This window comes from Colletes latitarsis, chromosome 4 (genome assembly GCF_051014445.1).
Source record: "Colletes latitarsis isolate SP2378_abdomen chromosome 4, iyColLati1, whole genome shotgun sequence".
NCBI lineage: Eukaryota > Metazoa > Arthropoda > Insecta > Hymenoptera > Colletidae > Colletes > Colletes latitarsis.
The window spans coordinates 31470868-31486802 of NC_135137.1; the positions used below are offsets into that span (position 1 = coordinate 31470868).

Below are 15935 nucleotides of genomic sequence, written 5' to 3' on the forward strand. Positions count from 1 at the left end.
GCGGGAATCTAACAAGAAACAGGATAATACACTCAGGAAGTAGTAGCTCCTCACAACTCATCTCCGCTAGTGTCCACAACTTTACTTGTTGCTAGGAAGACTCGTTATTCGTGCAATAATCGAAGTTCTACTGTTTTCAAGAATTGTTCAAGAATTGACTTTCCATAAGAGGGGGAATAATGTTATAAATGATATATTTAGGTATTGTAATGCAATAGTGATGAATATATTACTGAGTATGTAGATAGAAAAGAATTGACAATTGTCCAACTCAATCACTCTAGAATCAATTGAATGAAACTTAGATATGTAAGAGTACAGACAACAGACACGACAATAAATTCATCATCTCGTTAAAGTTTCCAGTTCATTATGACCTTGCACCAAAGCAGTGTTAGTTCATTGGTGCTGGAGATATCAATGACAGGCTAGGGTTGTTCGATAAGTCGGTGCAAAACTAACAAAATTTGTATTATTCTACATAGTCCCCTTAAGATCAATATACTTGGTCTAGCTATTCTTAAACTTTTTTATTCCATCCATTTAGTATGATCTATCCAGCTCTGTTCTTAATTCGATCCAAATTTCTTCAATGCAAGAAATTTTTTCACATTTGGAAATAAATCTCCTAATTTTGAAAATATGAAGGGTAGAAAATGATTTCATGGCATAATTCCGACAATTTTGCCTGTACTATTGAAGATTAATGGTGCGTTCTGATCAAAAAGAATACTTGTTCGCTATTTCGTTATTTATATTATCCCAGAAGACAGTGGCTATAACCTTTCCTTCTAATCGAAGTATCTTTCATTTCTTTGAAAGGTTCATTGTCTTTAACCCACTATTCTGGCTGTTGTGTCGTATCCAATTGACAATGATGGATCAACGTCTCATTTACTGTTAGAAAATAATGTAAAAATTCATTTGAATTTCATTAAAATAGTTTTAACCTGCACTTGGAAGCCTTTTCTCGTTCACGTTTGTGACCAAACACAGCACCCATTTTACAGGCAACTTTTTCATTTGCAAGTATTTGTGCACAATATTACGTCAATTGAAATGTCCATGGCCACCAAAATTTTATGCATTTTTAACCATCTATCGCGTATCATTATGCCATTTATTTTTTTTAATCATTTCTGACGAAGCTTCATTCGTGTTCATTCGATCACATCAAAAAGCACTTTCGAATTATTCTAATCGAGGTATAAACTAGCCATAATATTCAGCAAGTTTGGCTTTGGTTTTGCTTCGAAAAAATAATATTTAATTAAAACTTGAAATATCACTATTACGTATTATGAAAATTTTTCGAAAAGTTTGAGTACAGATGAACAATACATTTCGGGGACATGTATACAGTTTGACTATTTTTTGCACCTTTTCTGTGAATTCTGTTAGCTGTGTTATTATATATCCTACCACTTTCGCCTTAATTAATAATTCACTCAACTTGTTATTAATAATCTTCAAAAACAATAAGGTTAATATTGAAAAATATTCAGAAACCTCGTATCAGTTGGTCACAAAAATATATTATAAACGATGCGAACTACTCGAAAAGTTTCAAGTTAAATTTTGCAAACGTATCACTTGCAACAGTATACTTTAAAAACTTGACACCTTTGAAATAAATACCATTGAAAGTTTCCATGAAAAAATTGGTCAAACTACTGTGATAGAATAAATAATTAATGTTGCGTTACAACATGAATGAGAACTAATGGGTTAAAGTTTCCAAGTCATTATAATGACGCGTCGCTCGAACACAAGAACAACTTCAAATTTCGGGGACGGACTGGAGGCGATGGAAAACGCGATACTGTTTCAACTGGAAAACTCTGAACGTGTCAAGTGTCAAAGATCTGGTACTTGGTAAAGCTAGCGTATATATTTGCAATTATTTTGGAAGATTTCTATTTCATATAGTAGAATCAATTTTTTGCAATAGAGTATTATACTATCCACGTGTCAATCACTCTTCACAAAAAGGAGTACACTGAGTATGTAAATATAAGAAGATTGACAAACTATCCAGCAACTATCAAACACTGCAATGCAACGATAGTTGCACTTGTGGAAGTAGAAAGAACAAATATGTCTAATCATCACAATAAATTTATATTGTCACTACAATTTCCAGTTCATTATAATGTCGCGCCGTAGCAGTGTTGGTTCGCGCCGCGGAAATAACAATGCGTTGCGAAGGTTTATTGGTGCTGAAGATACCAGTGACACATGTACACAATATCATCGTGAGAAATTGGGCTCACTAGCTTATTGAAACGAGCTTTCTACGAACCTGTCATTCTTTAATTCGCGAGAAGACTTAATCGTTTGACCTGTACGAAATATATCACCACCTTTCCTAGAGTAATACGAAAATGCCTAACAGATGCACCGAATAAATCTCACCACTGTGTTCAAAAACTTGGACGAAAAATGTCGGTGCAAATTTGCAGTCTATAAATTCAATTTTCAATTTTCACGATAGTAAAACCGTCGAAAACTGATCACAATATTCTCCTCGGCTCTGTACACGACACACAGTAATTTCGTCACGGATGAAGCTAGTAATTTTGGAATCATCGGCTCGTTAGATCGAGAACACAAAGTTCGAGGAATTTTCAGTTAGTGAGAACCGAAATAAATAAAATACAACTAACACTGGAAGAATCAAGTCGAGGGTCTGTACGAATAAACAAAGATTGTACTTACTTCTTGAGCTCGAAGGAGTGACAGTCGACGACGACGAGGGATCGCAGGTCGCCGCGAGGGCGGCGGAAAATCCGCGCGTGTCCCGCCACTGTGGAAACGCGGTCACTGGTGGAAGGCTCGGTCCCTCGTTTCGGGTTCAGATGACAAGAACGCGCGTTTACGATATTCAAAAAGAGGAGCCGGTGTACCCGTGATCGACGTTAGCCAGCCCAAACGAGATCCGTCCAAACCGTCCGCGCCGCGACGTCGACGACGGGCGCCGATTTTCCACGAGCAACCCCGAGAGGTCGTACACAGCGTTCGGTAGGAGGACGCCGGTAGGAAGAGGAGGTGGAGAACGAAGAGACGGAGGTGGAAGTGGAAGGAGCCAGAAGAGGATTTCGAGCTGGTATTGGTGAGGAGAGAGGACCCGCCGCGTCGCTACACCGTCGGGACGCGTTCGTTGTGCACGCTCGTGAGGAGTTAGATTAGAGGAGAGGAGAGAAACAGAGAGGGCCGGGGCAACACACAGACGGGGAGGAAAGGGAGGGAAACGACGAAGGAGAGAAGCGAGAGGAGGCTGGATGCGCGCTACCGCGAACTGGTGGTGGTGAGAGTAAAACTTTTCTCGCTTGTGTTCGTACGCACGCATCGACTCGCCTTCGAGGAAGGGAGCAAGGGGACACGGTCGGAAAGAGAGGAGCAGAGAGGCGGACGAAGGCGGAGAAGGAGAAAGATAGGGCGTAGTACGATTTTGCTGGTACGGAGACGAGCTTCCAAGCAAAACGCGTGGTCCACCTCCGAGTTATTTCCTTTTCCAGCCACCCTACCGACCACCCAACCCCCGGTCCCTTCTCCTACGCCCTACCGCCCCGCGACCCACCCCCCAGGCTGCCTGGACGGCGCAAATTATTACCCGTCGCAGGTGCATTTTTTCTGCTCCTCTGGCTTCTCTACGCCGTTCTCGCGGCGAGCTTTCTTCTCCAGCGTCCGGGGAATGTGTCCAACGCGTGACGGAAAGTCCCGAGGAACCCGTCCATCGCGTGCTTTCCTTCCAGCTTTACCTTCTATCGAACCGAGAACCCGCAATTTGATCGCCCGAATGGCGGATTAATTCGAAAACTAAGATGAGGACTTCGGTGGAAGAAACGAGCGAGATTGCAGAAGAAAAGAAAAGAAAGGAGAGGGGAGACGTTGGTCGAGTACTTGCGAGAGAGGTAAGAACGTAGCCCTCTGGTGGCGAGTACGGGAAGTGTCGTCACAGGACGTACGGTTCATACGACTGTTCTTACTTATTTTGAATGCATAGATTCGCCCTCTGAAATAGAATATCTCGTTTCGTATGCTTGTTCACGCTTAACACTTTGTGCTACAATATTATGTACTTGACCGACATTGTAAAATTTTATTTCTGAAGGTTTTTTCCAGAATGCTAACGATGAATCCAAAGTCAAATGTCTAAAATTCGAAATAGTCAATGTAACGTGGCCCCTGCTGGGATTATATGTACGTCAGTCTGATTCATAAACACTGTCTATAGCTTATTATTATATTAAAAAGTAACGCACTATTTCTATACAGTGCATTACTTTGTTATTATAAGAATAATAAGCTTTAGACACTGTTTATTAAATAGACTGACGTACTTATAGTCTCAAGTTAATGTGCGTTACGTTTGATGCGATGTGGAACCGTATATTTGCTCAAAGAAACGTAAAAGCTAGGAATATGTGTTGCAGTGTCAAAGAAATGTAGATTATGTAGAAACATAACCCTCTATAGGTCGAATTTTTGTCTTGAACATAAACTTGCAAGATATTTTGGTATTTCAGGTCACCAATATTGTTATTGATTTTCTCACAGGCATTATATAATTAAGATGTATACGTCATTTTGTGAAAAAACTAAAATTATTTGGTAAAATATCGATATATTAGCATGTGACTTGAAACTTACACGGCCCCATAGAGGGTTAATATATCAACTGATAAAGTTACGTCACACATTCTGTATATGCCTCGAACAAACTATATAAAAAAATTTGGAGTTGCTAAATCATCGATTGAAAAATATTTTTTAAATTGGAAAAATAAATTTGAACTTGCGATGATTGACATTAAATAATTCACGAGGATAGGAAAATTCCAACATGCATAGTAGTATGCATGCAAACGAAACCGTAAGAAACTTGTAATATAGTAATGTGTCGAGTAATAAGATATCGAAGATAGAGGGAAAAAATCGTGAACTTCGCTGTTCGTCGGAAGAAACATTTTTTAGACTACGGTAATTCTTACGATGCGGATGAAGTAAAGAGCCCGGGTACCACTTTCAAACTCCTTGATGCACGGTCTGAATGTTGCTCGACGGACAAACTCAGAGCTCGCAAAACTACTGATTTCAAGCATTCTGTAGTCTACGTATTATATTAGTAAAGTTATTCCGCGTTCGGAGAGGGAAACGACGAATGCAAGTACAAAGGACTTTTAAACGATAGAAGTTTCTCGGCAGTTTCTTAACAGAGCTCGCTGGAATGTTTAACTTGTTAGTCGATACTTTATTAATATTTGTAGAAAGACAGTAAACAACCCGGCGATTCTTACGAGATATCTCAATTTCAGTGAAAATATAATATTACCACGGTTGCGTGTAATAACTTTCGAAAAATACAGATTCGCTATAAAGCACGTTCGTTCGTATCGACTGATTAAGGCAAATTCCAACATCCACAGTGAAATGTGAAAGTTAGAGTACTCCGGTGGTAGAATTCGTTTCACTAGCTTTCACAATGTTAGCGTGTGTCGAGATTGAGTTAATAAGTTTTCTTGCATGAGAGTGTCGTAAATTATTAAAAAGTAGAAAAAAAACGTTTGGGAGCATCGATGCAATTATTAGTGAAGCTGCAGAACATTCTGATCTTTTACAGAAAATTCTATCTTTGATGCAGAAGGTTGACACCTTGATTGATGATTAAAATTCATGCAATTCATTAAAAGTAAAGACTAATTTGTCCATTGGTCAGTTTGGATATTCATTTTAAACAAAATGCAAATGAAAACAATGTTTACATCTTCCGCATTGTACGTCCAAACGATTGTCTGACCAAAACTGTCCATTTCTACTTACGCATGATAACCCAAATTCTATTTGGTATCTGGAAATAATTATACGACTGGTGAATAATAATGATGGAATATAAATAAAAGTATAAATTCTATTAAACACAAACTTCCAATTGTATCCACCCGAAAGCGAGAAAATATAGACTAATTACTACAAATTTATCGTAATAATGTAGAAAGCGTATTTGTTTTGTGGTGCAGGTTCACTGATTGTACGAAAATATATCGAAAGAACTTGTCTGCACATTGGATCTCTCTCATTTCTTGTAATTGATTGATTAATGATGTGTGTTTCTCAATACAGCAAATAAGGAATGAACTATCACGAATGGATAGTAAAAAAGGTCACAATAAAATTGATTTAACGAAGTCTCTTTCTATTGAATGAAACCTAATATGTAGATAATCAATTCAAACGGTTACAATACCAAGTACTAAACCAATTTAATCGATACATAAAAGATTTCTATCGAAATTTTAGTCACTCTTTAGATACTTCGTACACTTTAATTCTCTAGTCAAGAATAAAAATTCTTTTCACAAAAACTTTAACGCGATATCTCATAAGCTGAATGACATACTGAACTTGTACAATGAACGCGCAAGATTCAATCTTCGTATTCAAGATCACAATATTTGAGTAGAACGATTATAAATACAGAAACTTTTGATGCCACACTAAAAGTGTCGTTAGTTTAGCAACGATCCGACCCGATCAGTTTACGTTTTAACTTTTCACGGTGATTCCGACGTTGCAACGCGAGGAAAGCACAAGAGCGATCCAACGAAGAGGACCTCGCGATCGCGAGTCTCGCGGAGTCTTCCGTTGACCAGTCAACGAACGAAAGAGAGCAAAAGCGAGACGGTACGTGGAAACCGAACATGCCTTATGATCGCGGACAGCAGCTCGTCCTTCGACGGTAGGCGGGCTACCGAACGTCGAGTTTAATGCAGATTAAGGAGCGCGGGGGCTGGAGGGTCCTTTGTAGAACGCGTTTCGTTCGGTATTAGCTGGAAGTAGCTCGTAGAACCGTGGTATTACCTGGAATTACGTCTCAATCTACCGTGGCCGTCGACTAAACTAATATTAAAACTTTTAACGTAGTTAGAGCCCGGCCCGTGGTTGCTTTACCGTCCGTGAAGCTTCTCTCTCTTTCTCCCGCTTCCTCCTCGCCTCTCTGCACCCTTCACCTTTGGTCCTCTCTCTCCCTCTCTCTCTCTCTCATTCTCCCTGTCTCTCTTTGTGTATGTGTGTACGGGTTGCATTGACCGTTACTGAACTTTGATGTGTTTCCTGCGCAAAATTCACCTCCGAAGTCATAAATTAGCTACGGAGACCGATGCGTCTCTCCCTTTGGCCACCACCCCTTGAAGCTGCACCAATACACCCGGCCCTCAGCCGCTGCTCGAGAGACGGTCAAAAGCAAGCGAGCAGCACGGTATCTCCGACGGATCCCTCGAAATTGTCCGCGCGCCTCGATCGAGAATAAACTCACTTTTCGCCGGATCTCCGGGAACGCGTTCTTCCACCCTTACGGCTGAATATTTATCGGCGACGATGGACGTCGGATCGACGGGCACCGTGTAGTTTGCATGCGACCGTTAGCGAATCGCGAATACCATCGGGTATCTCGAGGCTTGCAACACGTTTGCAACGACCGAGGATGTCCGGCCTCGAACGGTTAGAATTTCATATTTTACACGGCGCGTCGATTCGTGGGCGGACCTTCGCGATCGTTATTCTTGTGTCCTTCAATTTTCTCCATTCATTAGCCGCCGGGGTTCGTCAAACGTGATTCGAATAGAAAATCGGTAATTTACTTATTTATTTACGGGCAAATAACCCATCGATTTAGAAAACTTATCAGTTCAGCGTACATTTTATTATTATTATTAATTTATTAACAGGAATAAACCCTTTAGTACAAAAGACATTTAAGGAACTACAAATGTGGATTTTACATACTCAAGTATTATCGCTTGTAAAATTTTGACAAAATAAATTAACATTTTAAATAATCAACAGATACAGGTAATTGTAAAATTTTAGATTAAATATGGTCTTTGTCAGAATCAGTGTAAGCAGAGTTCGACGCTTTTTAATGGACAACAGGTCATAAATAATGCATAGAATGACTATTCGAAAGAAACTTATTTTTCGTATTAAGTAATATTTCCTATAATATAACCCTAAATTTCCCTATTTTTCCTACACGAATAAAATATTACAATTTATTCGACAGTGTCCATTATGTCCTTGATTTAATATGGAAGCAACGATTGTAAAATCGAGATCCAGAGTTACTAAACGAAAAGCAAAATAATCGTGATTTCTTTTATTTCATTTTATAAATCACATGATATTATGTTTGAAACATCAAATAAATAAGAAAACTCGTTCGAGATTAGTCTCTACTTATTTCTACGTAAACGACGAAATTCAGTAACAAGGGGTAACTTCTACAACTTTAATTCCTAATTTAATTCCTTTAATCATTCCTAAAAAGTATTCTCCAATAACGTGTTCCAAACTGCCTTTAGAATGTCCTAACAGTGGGCAAAATTTAAAACTATGCAAGAAAAACGAGGTTTGTTGACGTTGGTGAACATTCAAAGTTCAAAGTATACGTCTTGAACCTTATTCACATCAACATCGAGTTTCCATTCGTTTATTTTTAATCAACCCTCTGTCAGTTTCGTTTCTGCCAATTATTTGAATATGTATATTTCAGTGGTACATTATAGCCCTCTCACGCTTTCGTTGTACTTGGCTTCAACGAAGGTTCACGCGCAGTTCATTTATTCAGCAGTCAACCAAAATCGAATTGATTCGTTAATGTCTCCGTTTAAAGCGCGACGTTCCCGAGAAATAGTGGCCGTTACCTCTCCTCTGGACAGAACAAGAAGTTTTTATTCCGACGCTTAAGAAACGGTCATGTCCTGGCAGATCAGAGTTACTCCATTTAGAATCTATTAAGTGGATTAAGTTCCACCAATGAAGTACTCCTTCCAGCTCCTCTCTCTCCCTCCTTCCTTTCGCCAACCGTTGGCAACTTCTGCTTCTTTCAGCTTCCTCCGAAAGTTCCACGGTAAGGAACTGCTGTTTGGGAAGGAGCGCTGGTAGGAGGTAGAATTGAAAATTCACGCGAAAATTTACGCAAGGAAACGTAAAACCGCAAGGAAGGCGCAAACGCGAAATCTATTACCAGGAAATGAACGGACGGAAAATTATGCGAGGAAGGAAGCAACAAACTCCGTTACGTAAATGAACCATCGAAAAATAGGGTTTGAACGATCATTGAGGAAACAAGATCAATCGTAAAATTTTGCAATTGATTTTTCACATTAAAAGTCATCATTTTAATTTCTTTGATATGTCTCACATATTCTAATTAATTCTATCTTCAATCGGATCCATTTTGAAGTAAACATCATCGAATATTGTACATATTCACCTAGTATTGTAACCTAACGACGCACAACAGTTTTTCATATTGAAAGTCATAATTTTAATTTGTTTGCTACGTTCTACTTGTTCACATATTCTACGAATAACTTTCATTTGCAACAGATCAATTCTGAAATAAGTATCACCGATTATTATAAATATTGTATGAAAATGTGTTAAGGAAGGTTCCAGTATTGCAACCTAACGACGTACAACACGGTGTAAAGAGCTTTGATTTGCTACGATAGCATGTTGCTCATCAATTACTCACAACGTATGCACCGATGTCCACGACAATAGGGATTAACGTCTTGCGTACATAGGAACGTACTGATACGTAACACTATCGCTTTGGATGTAACAGGGACTCTATACCCAGCGTAGAATTATGGTAGAATTCTGTCGGTTTGGATTGCAGAATGTAGTCGGTTAGATTGACAACAAGTGGAATAGCAAGCAGTAGTTAGACGAAGCGAACTAAACCGTTTCTGAAGTTTCAAGAGTAGATAGAACGAACTATTTTCATCTTCCAAGTCAATAGAGAAAAATCTAAATCAATACCAGAGTACTCTAGAAACTTTAAACGAGTGGCCAACGTGCAATTATTACAACTTACGCATGTTTTTTTGTATATTAAAGATGATATTTGATCAAAGTGAGGGTACGACACTCGAATCAATTAGTCACGAAATAAAATGGTTAAAATTGCTTCCTATCCCGCGACAGTGTGTAAAATTCTAATTAGGGGAGTGTCGATATCCGAGAATATTCTTAACACGTATCGCGACGGTTTTAGCGCAATGGTTAAGAATCTTCTATATTCAACGCGTGCAAGGCCGGGTATTACAGACGTTTAAATTCCTCCTTCGCTCTGCTTCATCATTAAGAGCCTTACGATTAGTATTTACACACCATCAGCAGCCGTGTTCCTTACATTTCCGTTAATTAACCTTCATATAATTGCCGCTGCGAGTTTCGTCGAAAGTACATCGAGCATAAAGTAAGCGTGCAGCTGAAAATAAATCGATACGTTTCCGAGTTTGGTATTACTCGCGTTCAACGTAAATTTCTTAAACCCTATACTTAACAATTTTCATAAGTTATTCGATGTTGTACGCGTTACGATGACGTCGATGAATTTTGTATAACATCTACACAGTCAATATTCATTTCCTCCTGCGTTTGCGATTCATTGACATTTACTGTCAATTCCATACAATCTTTTCTTTGAGAATTGTAAATGAATACGAAGGAGGTCAGTAATGGCATAAGTGGTAGCTACATGATTCCTCCTACCAGAATACTTTCTTGCGTATTACGATGGAAACTTGTGAAATAACGCCTATACTGAGAATCGGAACCATTGTTCATGACTTCGATACGTATGATTGGCAAAAGTTTCATTATTAATTCAATATTTTGGTTTCAGTGTAGACGTGTACGCGTGGACTAACGATGTGTCTAATTTCATGCAACGAACACTTGTGAAAAATGTATTTATTACTTCGGTGCAATTATTACTTTGTAATATTGTTTAATTCAAGTGTGCAACGAACCTACGACAAATGGATGTTAGGTATGTATGTGGTAATATGAATCTCTTTAAAGAAATTCTTGAATTTCTTGAAATATAAGATTTCTATGGAATTATTTAATGAGTGATTCTAAACAAATTTTTAGTAATGATGGACTGTAATTCAATAATACATAATTGTCTCCAGAAAATGTCACTCTTTGTAAATTACGAATTAAAAAGATGAAGATGTAGTAATCCTATAGCTCAGTCCTGGGATTGGAACATGAAATGGAAAAGTTACAAAAATTAATTTGATCTGCTGGTAGAATTATATTCCAAACAATTTCAGAAATAAGAAGGAAACTCTTCTTTACGGTTGAAAACGAAGTTATCAAATGCACGAGTTTAAGTAAGGTTTTGCAACCATTTCGTTTTACGTTGCAACTGCGAAGCTAACTTTTCTCGGTGCTTTACATTTTTAATTTTTAATTTATTGAGAACGAAATATTTGTAGAATTACAAATCATTATTCAACGATCCATCGTGGACAAAATATTCCTGAATTATTGTTCTATAATTGATAATATCGAAACGTTTATTTCAACGAATTTAAGAAAGAAAACAAATTCTTCTTCACGGTTGAAGAATTATTTATTGTTCATTTTATTTCAACGAATTTAAGAAAGAAGAAGAAACTCTTCTTCACGGTTGAAGAATTATTTATTATTCGTTAACCCATTGTGGACCAAATATTCCTGAATTATTGTTCTATAATTGATGATATCGAAACGTTTATTTCAACGAATTTAAGAAAGAAGAAGAAACTCTTCTTCATGGTTGAAAAATTATTTATTATTTATTTTATTTCAACGAATTTAAGAAGAAGAAACTCTTCTTCACGGTTGAAGAATTATTTATTGCTCATTAACCCATCATGGACCAAATATTCTTGAATTGTTGTTCTATAATTGATAATATCGAAACGTTTATTTAAACGAATTTAAGAAAGAAAACAAATTCTTTGCAAACAAAGAAGACATTTTCAAAGAAGCAAGAGCCTGAACGAAACGGCAATTTCGTAACATTTTCATTCCAATGTCTCGATACCGTGACTAAATAATGCGACGATTATATTTGCTCCCGCGTTTCGAAACAATTGCTAGCCAAGTTTCGCGAGCTCCTAGTATCTCGTTAGCAATCGGAAATACGGTGGCATCTGGTCCTACATTGCACTCTTGCGTCGATACTTTCCAACTCGCGGGACTCGTTAACGGGCCGGGCAACGAAAAAGAAAGGGCGGCGTCGGGAAGTTTCGTAACCGAATAGCTTTCGAGTGAAATGTTAATGACGCGAAGAACTGGCTGTTGCAGCTGGCGTACCGGGCGTTATATCGCCCGCGAACGTTTTGCGTCATCGAGCCGACGAAGTTCGCTGATATCACGGTCGGTTGAACGATCGAAGAACGTTAATTACCATTAATTAACGCCGCGCTTTGAAGTTCCCAGAACAATCGCGCCCGATCAATCGTAAAATCTATCGTTCCACCGAGATCCGTCGATCTGGCCATCCACCGCGCCACGATAATTCCCATAGTTATAAAAAAAATGAACGCAAAGGTTCGCGGATCCGTCCAAGTTGAAATCCGTGCGTTCCTCTGAGGAGACGTTCGGGCGCAGGAGCGGAGTCCTCGCGTCCCCGATCTTCGAGGAGGAGTGCTGGAGTCCTGCCCCGGCGATTCTCGGCGTTCCTCCTCGCGCGGCCATCCCAGCCACGAAATTCTCGAGCTTTTCCCTCCCTCTCCCTCTTTGTCTCCTCCGTCGCATCCGCGGACCCTTTCACTCCAACCGCGCACGCGCGGTCTCGGTTCACCCCTCCCCCCACTCCCGAAAGCTCAAACTTCCCGGGGGCAGAGGGGGAGGGAGCCGCGCGCGGGCAAAGCTCCACGATCCACGCCTCCCACGATAGGCTTACTTTCCTGCAACTTTTTACCGTTGTTGTCGTTGTCGACGTCGTCGTCGTAGGTGGTCGTGGTCATACGTGCACGCGCCCGACGAAAAAGCTCTCTCCTCTCCTCTCTGCCGCTGGGTCGAAAGAGCTTTCCTGCTCGCCGACAGCGTTTTTCTCCTTTTGCCCCTGGCCGCCCCCGGTCCACCTCCCGTCTTTCTCCCTCCCTCGCGTTTCTTCTTTTTTTTTTTTTTTTCTTTCTTCTTATTGTCGCCGCGTCCTCGGCTATCACGAGCAATAAACGTCTCCGCTCGCGAAATTACCCGTTGGACGATGCCATAGGGAAAAGATTTCCACGGAACTGCGAGCCGGGGCAACGTGTTCGACGAAAATGAGATTTCACGGCGGCCGATTAGATTTTTGGCGGATCGTTAACCATAGTTTCGGGGACACTTTGCTCTCGCGCGATTGCTTCGTCGCTGCTACAAGCTCGAAGAACGGGTTTTTAGTTTGTTTTAATTTCTTTGGCTGAGAGTGCATCGTGGCTGGAAGACGTTCTTCGGACACTTTGTGCTGTTATGGAGTGTGCTGGTTTTTTATTTATCATTCTTTGTATGGGCTGACTCTTTTAACGCATTGTTGACTAGAAATTTTACACAGAAACTGTCATTTCACCGGCTGTTATGCAAGTGCAATGACGAGTTAACTCATCATCGGTCAACGATGTGTTAACTCTTGGCAACTCGTACGTTTCGGTCACACGAACCTCCACTATATTAACGCTTTTCCTGGAGAGATTCCTCGAACTCGTTTCAATGAAAGCAAACATTTACATTAAGAAGAAATCGATTTACTCAGTCTTGCACAAGTTCTATAATTAATTAAAACATTTCGATGTGCCGTTTGAGTCCTTTTCGATATTACAAATAGCGATGTTGAATAAAGAAAATTTTAATCTTACTTTGGAAAGAATTTTTTTACTTCTGAATAATTAATTATAACTATGTAACGAGAATGTAACTTCCATCTCCTGTTTGCTTAGAATGGCAAATTAGTCTGTAATAAAGGTGTTTCGTGCATCGATGGATAGTAATTTTTTCGTAGAAAATTTTCATCCCTCGGACGTTCACTTTTCGTTGGAAAAATTTATCGATGTCCGTTGACCTTTTCACCGAGAAACATGGAAAACCGACGGCAATGGGCGTACAATTATGCAAATGCTGGCCGAAAGTAGGAAAAATGCAAGGGAAAAGTATGTTAATGGCCGAGAGTGAAATAAAACGGTCGTCAGGTCACTCGAGCGGCAAAGTTCAAAGTCCAAAGTTTGGTTGCCCCCTCCCCTGAACGTCTCCCTCTTCCTTGTTACGAGACACCTCGTTGACTTCTTGAATCGACGACGTCATCGAGAATCTTATGACACCCGATTCCAAAAATTTTTGCACGATTTCTGCTGCGATGCGTCAAGTTTTATCAATGTCGTCCCACCGATGTTATAACAAATTTTATTACATTTCGTTCAACTTTCTGTATTTTAAAATGATGACACTTAAAGGTAATACAAATTTAAATTAAATATATTACTTAGTTCTTCAAATTGCTCGTAGAAAATAGAGAAATATTATATTCAGAATTATTTCGGAATTTATAATACAATAATAATTCGAATTAAAAAATTCCACTACAAATTCTTCTGAGGAATTTTTCTAAAATTAAACTGATGTTTGATAATTTCTATTATATTTCGTTCAATCTGTATTTTAAACTGATGACACTTGAAGGTAATAAAAATTGAAATTAAATACATTATCCAGTTCTTCAAATTTCTTATAGAAAATAGAGAACATTGCATTCAGAATTATTTCAGAATGTATAATATTATAATAATTCGAATTGTAAAATTCCATGTCTGACAAATTGAAATGAAAGAACGTAAAAAAAATTGTGGAATAAAAACATAGAATAACTTTAGGAATATAAAGAAGAGAACCAAAATTTATTGGTTGCACTGTTTCATATCCTCTCGAACGTTATATCGAATTAAAAGGAAACGTCACCTGTTACGAGATAAAGCATTGCTGTTATTTTCACACGACAAACGCGACGTGTGGTAAGAATTATCGTCAGCAGCTATCGAGCACGGAAAAATATACGGGGATTGTTTGAAAACAGCGGAGAGCATCGCGGACAGCCCCTAACTCAGCTATCGAAGTTAAGAATTTAACTGCGCAGATATTTACTGCGGGCCGAGTTGCAAACTTCTGAGATCACTTAGGTCACTAAGTTGCTCATTGTGTTTGAAGAATAACTTAGCGAAAGTTCAATGAGTCGACTGTGAGCGAGCAAAACAGGGGAACGTACACTTTCTCGAATAACAAATGGAAATCTAGAGGCAGCCGGTTGCGTGCACCTCAAAATCTTTTTGTTGCGCGAGTTTATAAATGATTGCTTCTGGAAGTTTGAGAAATATCGTTCAGTTGCTCGAGTAAGTTACCCCGTGCCGGTAGTTCGGAAACTGGAGGACCGAAACCGAGTCAGATTTGACGCACGAATACTTCCTACGCGACCACGTTGTATATTTCAATCCACCGAGCAATTAATTTAATCGAACAAACGATACGACTTCGTCGATGCGTTATACAGATCGAAAGCAAATGATTTCCTCGAGCATTTATCCACGTTAACGACGATGTCACTATGTTCGAAAATTCTGCAAATTAATATTACAAATTAAGCGTTGCAATCGAATTTATGTAGCTCGGTGAAATCGACCTTTTGTGGTCCAATAACGTCGAGGCAACCGAAGCGGGATGCAATTAGCCGAGCAAGGAAAAAATATTCTAATAACACTCTATCAACGATCCGTGAACACCGAAAATGACGATAAACGTTTAACGTTTTCTATATTCGAATGATTTTTAATCGTTGAAATAGTCGTTAGACTTATGAGGAGCATCGATGATCTTCAATTTGGATGAAACTTGGCACACAAAGAGAGCATTGACAAATATTGGACCTGTACTTTTTCCATCCATTCGATATTCGTGTTCGAGGGGTGACAGCTACCCCCAGAATCGTGGATGAAATATCTATTTAAAATAATAAAATAACGAGCACGAGAGTCTAATATTTTTACTGGCTGGATCGATCGCTTTCAGAAAGGAAACACGTGACTTTAATCGTAGAAAATGTATACAAATGTTGAGTGCTT

General features: G+C 39.1%; 1 protein-coding gene across 5 annotated transcripts in view; it reads right to left on the reverse strand.

The window, feature by feature from the left end:
• Positions 1-15935, reverse strand: part of LOC143340790 (uncharacterized) — a 509578-nt gene that overhangs the window by 306238 nt on the left and 187405 nt on the right. The window contains exon 1 of one of the 5 annotated variants that reach the window (XM_076763089.1): positions 2719-2899. The exons of the other annotated variants lie outside the window; for them this stretch is intronic. The gene's annotated coding sequence lies outside the window, so the exon portion shown is untranslated. Of the gene's footprint in view, positions 1-2718; positions 2900-15935 lie in introns of those variants that run through there. 5 annotated transcript variants of the gene reach the window in all.